General features: G+C 45.2%; 1 long non-coding RNA gene across 1 annotated transcript; it reads left to right on the forward strand.

Annotated features, from left to right (window-relative positions):
- The first annotated feature begins 1811 nt into the window (after positions 1–1811).
- LOC133043224 (uncharacterized) lies at positions 1812–4110 on the forward strand. The gene is made up of 3 exons (XR_009689669.1): positions 1812–1970; positions 2491–2636; positions 3681–4110. It is a non-coding gene; the product is annotated as an uncharacterized LOC133043224 (long non-coding RNA).
- The last annotated feature ends 6127 nt before the right edge of the window (positions 4111–10237 follow it).

Genomic DNA, 10237 nt, shown 5'->3' on the forward strand with positions numbered 1-10237 from the left:
CTGGCCACCAGAGGAGGTGTGGGAAATTGGAAGGGTCTCCCACCAGCTGCCCAGTCTTCTTGTTGTATCACGGAATAATGAACTCATTTGACGAGTGTCTATTGCACTGTTGCTGCCTTCAGTGCAGGGAGCATGGCAGGAGGATGCTGAGGCCCAGGAAGGAAAGGCACCGACTCGGGTCAGACAACCTGAATGTGAATCCAGCCTCCATCACTCAGGAGCAGCGTGACCTACTGAAGATCTATTATGAGTGTGCTGTGTGTGCTCAGTCCAACTCTTGTGACCCCATGGACCATAGCCCGCCAGGCTCCTCTGTCCATGGGATTCTCCAGGCAAGAATGTTGGAGTGGGTTGTCATGCCCTTCTCCAGGGGATCTTCCTGACCCAGGGATCAAACTCATGTCTCTTGCATTTCCTGCATCAGCAGATGGATTCTTTACCACTGTGCCACCTGGGAAGCCCAAAGACCTACTATACTAGATACTAGATATTAATCTACTGCACTAGATGTTGTTAACCTTCTGGGTCCTCAGGTTTCTCACGTATAAAGTGAAGATAACACACCCACCTCATAGAGTGGTGTCCTTGTAAAGAGAAGGATGGATCCTGATTCAAGAAACACATCATTTGGGAGAGGAGATAAGATGTGTGTGTACATGACTTGACACAAATTTAGAAGGTGATGGATGCTATGGTGGTAGGAATCACATGTGATGAAACTTAAGAGGAAGGAACGATTACTTCTCTGTGAGGAAATCAGAGAAGACATCTTGCATAAAATAGCATTCAAGTTGATGGATGATATTCACACCAACCAGTCTTAAACCTGTGAGTGGCAAACTTCTAATGGACCAGCAAGTACCACCCAAAGTTTAAAACTACACCAGAATGCCCTGGTGGCTCAGTTGTAACAAATCCACCTGCCAATGCAGGGGACACAGGTTTGATCCTTGGTCCAGGAAGATTCCACATGCTGCAGGGCAACTAAACCTATGCACCACGACTGCTGAGGCCGCATGCTGCTACTTAGCCTATGCTCTAACGCCCTCCAGCCACAACTACTGAGCCCATAGTGCTGCAACTACTGAAGCCCACACTCAGCAACAAGAGAAGCCACTGCAATGAGAAGCCCATGCACCCCAACAAAGAGCAGCCCCCGCTCCTGCTTGTCACAACTAAAGAAAACCTGCACATAGCAACAAAGACCCAGCACAGACAAAAGTAAATAAAATAAAACAAAAAACACCACCAAGTAACGGAGTCCTGGAACACTGCACCATGAGGCCAGGTGCACACTGGGCATGATGACATGCCTCTGAGATCAGAAGCAGGTAACACACACCCAGTCCCCTGATCCTGCTGCCCAGATGGCTCCATGGGTCATTCTGACCCCGGGCAAGGCATCTTCTGCCCAAGTGACTTCAGTCTGGGAAACAGTCAAGACTTTATGGAGTTTATATGGTCTAGTTAGGAAGGTAAGATTCACATACAAAATGATTTTTATAACATTTATTGTTCTTTCTCATGTTAGAAAAGCAATCCAATTTTACCCTAGAAAATACAGAAAATTAAAAAGAAGAAAATCAAAATCATTCCAAGATTCCCTGACTGAGATTAAGCACAGTTAACTGTGTGAAGTATGCATTTTTACCCAGTCATCCTCCCTGCCCCCCACAGACAGCACACTGCCCCTCCCCTCACCTCACGTTTGTTCAGGGGAGGGGGTTCCTGGGGATCACAGATTCTCCTGCTTCCTCTTTCCCTTCTGGAGACTTCTGCCTGGGAGTGTGATTCAGCCTAAAGCACAGAGAAGGGGTTTTTTTAGAGCCTCTTCAGGCTCTCTCTGCAGTCATCCATCAACCACAGCTCCACAAAGGCTGCTTCCCAGGCAGGTGGGCCTCTCGTAGGTGAGAGCGAAGGAAGTGGATGACTCGGCTCTGCTCCGCGACTCGGGGGCTACTCCCACCCAGGTGAGTAAGCATCACGGTGCTTATAAGAAAATGGTTTCTTCAGTATAAGGCTGCTCCAAAGAGCACTGTATTGGAGAGTTAATATTCGTGGTGTGTGTGTGCACCCACGTACGTATGATTCTGGGTGTCTAGGAAGAAACCCCAATTCTCCATCTCTTAATGGCATGAGAACTTACAAGGATGTAGGTCCACGGATCTGCTAAAGATCCACAACCCTATGGTGGGTGTCTAGACTACAGGTTCTAAACTAGGAGCCCCACAGTGTCAGGTTGTACAGGGTGCTTACAACTGAAATTAGGATTCAACGGGAAACCATCAAGAAGGAAGGAAAGAAGGAAGAAAACGAAAGAAAGGAAGGAAGATCTGGCAATCAAGGGCTCTTTTTTTTAATAAAAGAAATTAGCCCTTGGGTGTCTTTTTAATTTGGGGAGGCTTTTCATTGTTGTCATAGGTTTTTATTTCTGTGTGCAGAAATTTTAAACTGTTATGTAGCCAAATTTATCAAGCATTTCTTCTATAGCTTCCGAATGTCATACACCACTTAGAAGATTTTAGTCACCTGTACGAGCTTGCAAGGCTGCCATAACAAAGTACCATGGACAAGGTGGCTTAAAAAACAGAAATTTATCTCCTCGCAGTTGTGGAGGCTGGAGGTCCAAGAACAAGGTATTATCAGGGTTGGTTTCTTCTAAAGTCTCTCTCCTTGGCTGTAAACAGCTGCCTTCTTCCTGTGTCTTGTCTCTATGAGTGTCTATATCCTAATCTCTTCTTACATGGATACCAGTTATATCAGATTGGGCTTCCCTGGTGGCTCAGTGGTAAAGAGTCTGCCTGCAGTGCAGGAGACCAGGGTTTGATCTCTGGGTTGGGAAGATCCCCTGGAGGAGGGCATGGCAACCTACTCCAGTACTCTTGCCTGAAGACTCCCCATGGACAGAGGAGCCTGGCAGGCTACAGTCCACGGGGTTGCACAGAGTCGGACACGACTGAGGACTGAGTAGCAGCAGCAGCAACATATTGGATTAGAGCCCACTGCCTCGACCTTATTTTAAATTTAATTACCTTCCCTATCTCCCCAAACAGTCACATTCTGAGATCCTGGGGGTTAGGACTTCAAGACACAAATACTGAGGAAATACAGTTCAGCCCATGATATCACCCAAGATTATTTTCTTAAATTCTCCCAATGTTTTACTTTTATGGTTTTATTTTTAACATCTAAGTATTTGATACTTTAGCATCTAAGTATTTGAAGGAGGAAATGGCAACCCACTCCAGTATTCTTGCCTGGAGAATCCCATGGACAGAGGACCCTGGCAAGCTATAGTCCATAGGGTCTCAAAGAGTCGGACACAACTGAAGCAATTTAACACTAACACATTTGATACATCTGGAATTTTTTTTGGTATATGAGGAATGAGGTAGGGATCCAGTTTTGTTTTGTTTTTCTAGATAGTATGTTAAATGTTTCAACTCCATTTATTAGTAATCTCCCCACCACCCAAATCCTGAAATTCTATCTTTAGATAGAAATATCTACGTTTATCTTATACACATACAGCCCACACGTATGTTAGGATCTATTTCTGAATAGCTAGTTTATACCACTAATCTGTCTATACCTGTGTCACTGGCAAACTTTTAATAATGGTAATTTTATAATATATTTCAATCTTCTAGGGCTAATTTTACCCTATTTTTCTTTTTCAGAACTTTATCACAATTTTTGCACCTTTACCCTTCAACATTTACTTTGGCATCACCTTGTCTAGCTGTAAAAATGTTCTGAAGGCATTTTCATTGGAATAGCGTTCAGTGGCTCAGCAGTAAAGAATCCACCTACAACACAGGAGACATGGGTTTGATCCCTGAGTCGGGAAGATCCCCAGGAGAAGCAAATGGCAACCCACTCCAGTATTCTTGCCTGGGAAATCCCATGGACAGAGGAGCCTGGTGGGCTATTAAACTAAATAGCCAGACATGACTTAGCTATTAAACTAAACACCAAATATATAGATGAATGAGCAAGACTGTACATGTTTGTATAATGGATACTCTCTGCATCCATATCATTGCTTAGCATTGCTTACCCTTCTGTACTGCTTGAATTTTAAACCTTATACGTCTTATTTTTTTAATGACCAGGAAAATGTGTATTTCCACTCAAATAAAAAAAGTGAAAAATGCAGTGGAGTAAATAATGACTAGCAAAGATAAATTTATCTGGAGGAGCCATTCTGGAACTCCTTAAGTTCTCAACCGTACAATTATGTCTTCTGTTCATGGCTGAGCTGAGCCTTGCTTTCTCAAGGTTGGAGCAACGTAGATGCAGCAACACGTTTTGACACAGTCTGCACATTGCAACCATGAGAAACGTTGGTTCCCCCCTCTGCTGCAGCTCATTTCTGCAAATTCAAGAGAGACACGCCTCTCTCAAAGGTTGTCCAGGCTGAGGGAGGCTGATTGTGAACTTGGCCGGTTTCAGCACATCCCCAGTCAAGGCCATCCTCGTGTGACTGCTCCCAAGAGGCTCGGGTTCCCAGAGACAAAGGAGTTGCTCCAGGCCTTCCTCCAGCCTCACCAGCAACCAGCTGTCCTTCTCCCTCAAGCTCCAGTGTCCTGCCTGCTCCTGCCAAAGCCCAGCACAGGCCTGGTACACAGAGCCTCCTGTCTCTAACGCAGTGAGAAGGTCAACAAGGAGCCACTTTCTCTTGAGAGGGTGGTTTCCTAGATGGTGGCTTGATTGCCAAGTAAAGGCCCGCTGGTTCTCCTCGTTTCTTTCCTGCCCCCTCTTTCTTTCATTCATTCACTCCCGTTCCCCTCTCGGGTGGGTAGTGGGATGAGGAGTGTGAGTTCCATGGGCTCCTCTGACCCGCCGAGCTCCTGGTCGCTGCCTCGCTTCCCAGGATTTATGTCAAAGAGACAGTGAGCAGCAGAGGGAACTTCCAGGGGACAACGTGCTGCCAGGGAAAGAATCTTTCTGAGAATAAAGTCAAGAGAGAAGAAAACAGAGCCCACAGACTCAGGGGGACAGTGGACGTGAGCAATCCATCTGACGATGGTAGACCCAGCTTCACTGAAGACGGTAACTCTGAGACCTACAGCCAAGAAACTGCTTCTCTGCTTTTGTCTTTTCTCACGAGGAAGTTGAAGTTGGTTTTTTTTGTCACGTGCCAATGAAAGAGTCCTGCCTGATTAACGCCTGGGGTGAGGCTCTGAGATGTGCATGAATGGAGAGCTGAGATGAGCTGATGGTACGGGGAAGATACTGCCAAACATGAGTACAGTAGAACTGGACACATCACTTTGGTTTTTCTTGTTTGTTTTGTTGTTGGGTTTTTTTTTTTTTTTGCTTTTACCGTTCCATGTCCTTTTATTACAATCCTGTCCTTGTGTTTCAAAATGAATGGCTATTTAACACACAACCCGAAACACGCCTAGAGTGGATCTGACCTTCCCATTTCTTTCTCAATATATTGAATCAAAAGGAAAAAAAAAAATCTTCAAAAAAAATCACCAGGTTTGGTACATCCCAGAAAAAGCACCTTTACTAAACAACAGGAAACAAAAATGTCCCAGGAATATGACCAAACAGACAAAGCAGCAGGTGAGATTCCTGACAGGAAAGGATGACTCCTGGTGGAACATAAATAGATCCCCTCAAAGTACACATATTTCACATGAGTGGACACATCGCTTTGAGTGAGAACTGATCAACATTCTCTGGGGTCTGAACAAGCACGTGAACTGAAGAAGCCACTCTTTCTAATCCCACTCCCTCTTAAGTAAGTGTTAATGTTAGTCGTGCCCGACTCTTTATGTGACCCCATGGATTGCAGCCCACCAGGCTTCTCTGTCCATGAGATTTTCCAGGCAAGGATACTGGAGTGGGTTGCCATTTCCTTCTAACAGGGATCTTCCCAACCCAGGGATTGAACCCGGGTCTCTTGCACTGCAGGCAGATTCTTTACCCACTGAGCTACAAGGGAAGCCCACTCCCTCTTAACCACCATCCAAATACCATCACCACACTCTGACCGTTTCCACAACATACACACACCAACCATTGCCTGCATTCCTCTACCATGGAGAGCAAGGAAACAAAGAAAGCCATGTGTATGTCCACCAACCCGCTGGTAGTAAGACTGGTGTTGCTCCTGAATCTGAGCAAGCTCCGGGAGATGGTGGAGGGCGGGCAAGCCGGGAGTGCTGCAGCCCAGGCGGTCACAAAGAGCCGGACACAACTGAGCGAGTACACAGCAACAACAACCAAGGTGAAGGAAACACTGTCCTAAGAAAATGATCACACACAAATACTGAGGTGTTACGATAAAAGATGGTGGGTTCAGGAGAGTGGAAAACACTGATCCTTCTTTCAAAGAGTTTATAAGGTTCATGGGGAGATAAAGCCTAAACAGTGTGTGCCCAGGCGCTTCAGTCGCGTCAGACTCTTTGTGGCCCGTAGCCCACTGGCTCCTCTGTCCATGGGATTTCCCAGGCAAGAATACTGCAGTGGTTTGTTATTTCCTTCTCCAAAAGATCTTCCCGACCTGGGATCGAACCCACATCTCCTGCATTTCCTGAACTGCAGACAGATTCTTTACTGCTAAGCCACTGGGAAAGCCCAAAATAATGTATATAGAGAGTTATTATTTAAAAAATATATATATAAGTGTTTGGGAAACCGCTTAGGAGTTCCTGAAAAAGTTAAACATGGGAGTTACCATTCTATTCCTAGGTATTTACCCAAGAGAAAAGAAAACATAAAACTTGCATATAAATGTTCTCTGCTGCTGCTGCTGCTGCTAAGTCACTTCAGTTGTGTCCGACTCTGTGCAACCCCATAGACGGCAGCCCACCAGGTTCCACCGTCCCTATTTGCGACAGCCAAAAGGTAGAAACAAACCAAATGTCTCTCAACTGAGGAATGGATAAACAAATGGAATACTATTCAGCCATAACAAGGAATAAAATATTATGGAACAATAGTAAATATATGTCTGGTCTCTGTCCCTGGCTCCTGGCACAGAGCTCCTAAAGTCCTTGGGATTTCCTAAGTGATAGGAGAGTCTTCTGTTATTGATAACCATCCTCTTTCAACCACATCTGAGTCTATGCTAATGAGCTGACTCTTGGCGGCTCTTAGATGGCTTCAGAACGGGAGTTGGCAGCAGGAAAGACCAACCTATGGTGAGAGGGTTGGAGCTTTCAGGTCCATGCCCAACATCAAGGAGGGAAGAGGGGCAGGAGATTGAGTTCAATGACCAACGGCTAATGATTGAATCAATCGCATCATCAACTCCCCCAAACCCCCTAAATAACAGGGTTCAGAGAGCTTCTGGGTTGATGGACACATCAAAGTGCTGACAGGAGGTATGCCGTGAGAGGCCTACCACACTTCACCACCTGCACCTCTTCCATGTCTGTGCTGAGCTGTGGTCTCTACAACAAACTAGTAAGTCAAGCACTCTCCCGATCTGTGAGCTGGAGTCATCCCAGTGAGGTATCAAACTTAAGTGGGGGAGGGGATCACAGGAACCTCTGAATTTGTAGCTGCCTGGGAAGAAATGTGGGTAGCCTGGGCACCCCATGTGTAGCTGGTTTCTCATGTTGGGGCAGTCTTGTGGGACTGAGTACTTCATCTGTGGGGTCTGAGCTAACTCCAGGAGTTAGTTCAATAACTGAATAAAATTGTTGGGCAACCAGCTGGTGGCAAAGAATTGGCTGGTGTCAGGAAGAAAGAACCCAGAAGTACTGACCCAGGCTACGACGTGGATGAATCCTGAAACCATTATGCTAAGTGAAAGAATCCAGACACAAAAGGTCACATATGATTCCATTAATATTAGGCATCCAGAATGGGCCAATTTATGACACAGAGAGTGGCCAAGTGGTTGGTGGGGATCTGAGATTGATGGGTCATGGACACAGGTTTCTGTTCGGAGAGATGAGAAGATTTGGGAGTTAGATGGTGGAGACGATTATGCAACTTTGTGAATATACTGAAAACCACTAAATTTTACATTTTAGAAAAAATAAGGAATGGGACTGCCCTGGCAGTCCAGTGGTTAGGACTCCAAGCTTCCACTGCAGGGGCATGGGTTTGATCCCTGGTCAGGGAACTAAGATCCTGCATGCCACATGGCGTGGCCACCAAGTAAGAAATAAATAAATAAGGAAATAAACCTTTGATTAGAAAACCAAAAGGCTGGTATGTAACCAAGTTACACAGGAGAAGTTATCACACCGGCGGCCTCTGCACAGAACAATGCCCTGGGCGGAGGCGCTGTAAGGACAGACCAGGGAAATTACAGCTTCCGGTCAACTGACAGTGACTTCAGAACAGCTGATTCCATAAAAGCGGCTATTTTCAGGCTATTGCCTTTGCTGAGTCTGATATAGAAACCAAGTATTTCTATCTTGATCACAGAGCCATACCCTTCCTTGCTGACTCTTAACAGTTACTTTACTTTTGTCTTGTATCACTGCTTACAAGAAATCATTTGTTTCTGACTGAAAAAAAAAAAAAAAAAGAGCTATCAGAAGACTAGGGCTACTGTGTTAGCCTGTGTTCTTCCTGGAAAGCAAGGATTGAGACCAAAGTTTGAGTAGAAGCATTGGTGGTAGAGGGTGGGAGTAGGTGGGTAGGAACTGGGGAGGGTGAGACAGGAAAGGAGGAAAACCAACACAGAGGTGTGTTTTCAGGAAGACTGTTGAAGGGAACTGAGGCTGCGTTTCCTTAGCACCAGCACTTTCCAAGGAGCCGTGCTAAAGGGCCTCAGAATCATCTACCCCCTTCGCTCAGGAAGGACTGGTTCCTGATCCCACGGGACAAGGTTCACCCCACAGGGCACCAACTCACCTGCATTCCCAGGCAGTGTGTGCCTGAGCGCCGAGGGGATTCTGTGGGTATCTCCCACCTTGGTTCCCGAGAACTGTGTCCAAGAAGAGCCAGTGGCTTCTCCACAGGACTCATACCATTGGCCCCCCTAGTTCTCGGGAATTCAGATTTGGATGGAGCTGTTGCACCAGCTCTCCAGGGCCTCCATCTCGCAGATGGCAGACCACCGGTGAGACTTCTCGGCCTGACCTTGCATTAGAGGACATTGGATGCATGCAAAGTCATGCCTAACATGGATCCTCAGCCTGACATTCAGTGAGTCATAATGAACTGTCTAAGAGATCATGGGAGCCTCTTCCTTGGTCTCCTAGATCTCTCCTCTGGGGACAGCTGGGTACCACATTGTGAGGACACTTGAGAATCCTTATAGAGAAAACCAGAGAGGAGCTAAGGTTTCCTGCCAGCATCGGTCTGCCAGCTACAGAGAAGGTGTAGTCTAGGAAGTGAGTCCTCATCAAACACTGTGAAAAATAAACTTTTGTAGTTTGTGAGAAAAATAATTGGGACCCTGGAGTAAAAAGTGGCCAATTGATAATTTTTTTACAAATTAAAACACCTTAACTTTACACAGTGCTAATGTCAAATACATTTCAATTTAAAATGCACACAAGGGACTTCCCCAGTGGTCCAGTGGCTAAGACTCCACACTCCCAATGCAGGGGGCCCAGGTTCAACCCCCTGGTCAGGGAACTAGATCCCACATGCTGCAACTAAAAAAAAAAGATCTCGCAAACTGCAGCCAAGACCTGGTTCAGCCAAATAAGTAAGTAACTAGATAAAACATTAAAATAATAATAGTAATGATGACTTTTTAAAAAATAAAAATTCATGCAAAAAAATATAGGCCATGAAAGCTAAGAGTCTGATACAGGACGGAATTGTTTTAGGCTGAAGAAGTAGGGCATCATGGAAGAGGTGAGACTTAGATCTGTAATATTAACACAGATCCACAGAAGAGTTATCTGGTTTCAATATTGTATTTACCTAAATGTAATATATTTTGCTCACCGACAGCTTACAGTTTAAGTAATCCCCACTTTCCTTACCTTAGCAGGGAACTTAAAAATATGTAAACATAAAAGAAAATAAGAAATGGGAAGGATAGTCTTTTCAACAAATGGTGCTGGGAAGTCTAGATATTCACATGCCTGAAATTGGCTCCTCTCCTTACTCCATACACAAAAACTAACTCAAAATAGATGAAAGACCTAAACATAAGTGCTAAAACTGTAAACCTCTTAGAAGAAAACATAAGGGAAGTTCTCATGACATTGGATCTGACAGTGACTTGGCACCTGACAACAAAAGCACAGGCAACAAAAGAAGTTAATAAATTGGACTTGATCAAAATTAAGAACATTTGTGC

Source organism: Dama dama, chromosome 22, assembly GCF_033118175.1.
Source record: "Dama dama isolate Ldn47 chromosome 22, ASM3311817v1, whole genome shotgun sequence".
NCBI lineage: Eukaryota > Metazoa > Chordata > Mammalia > Artiodactyla > Cervidae > Dama > Dama dama.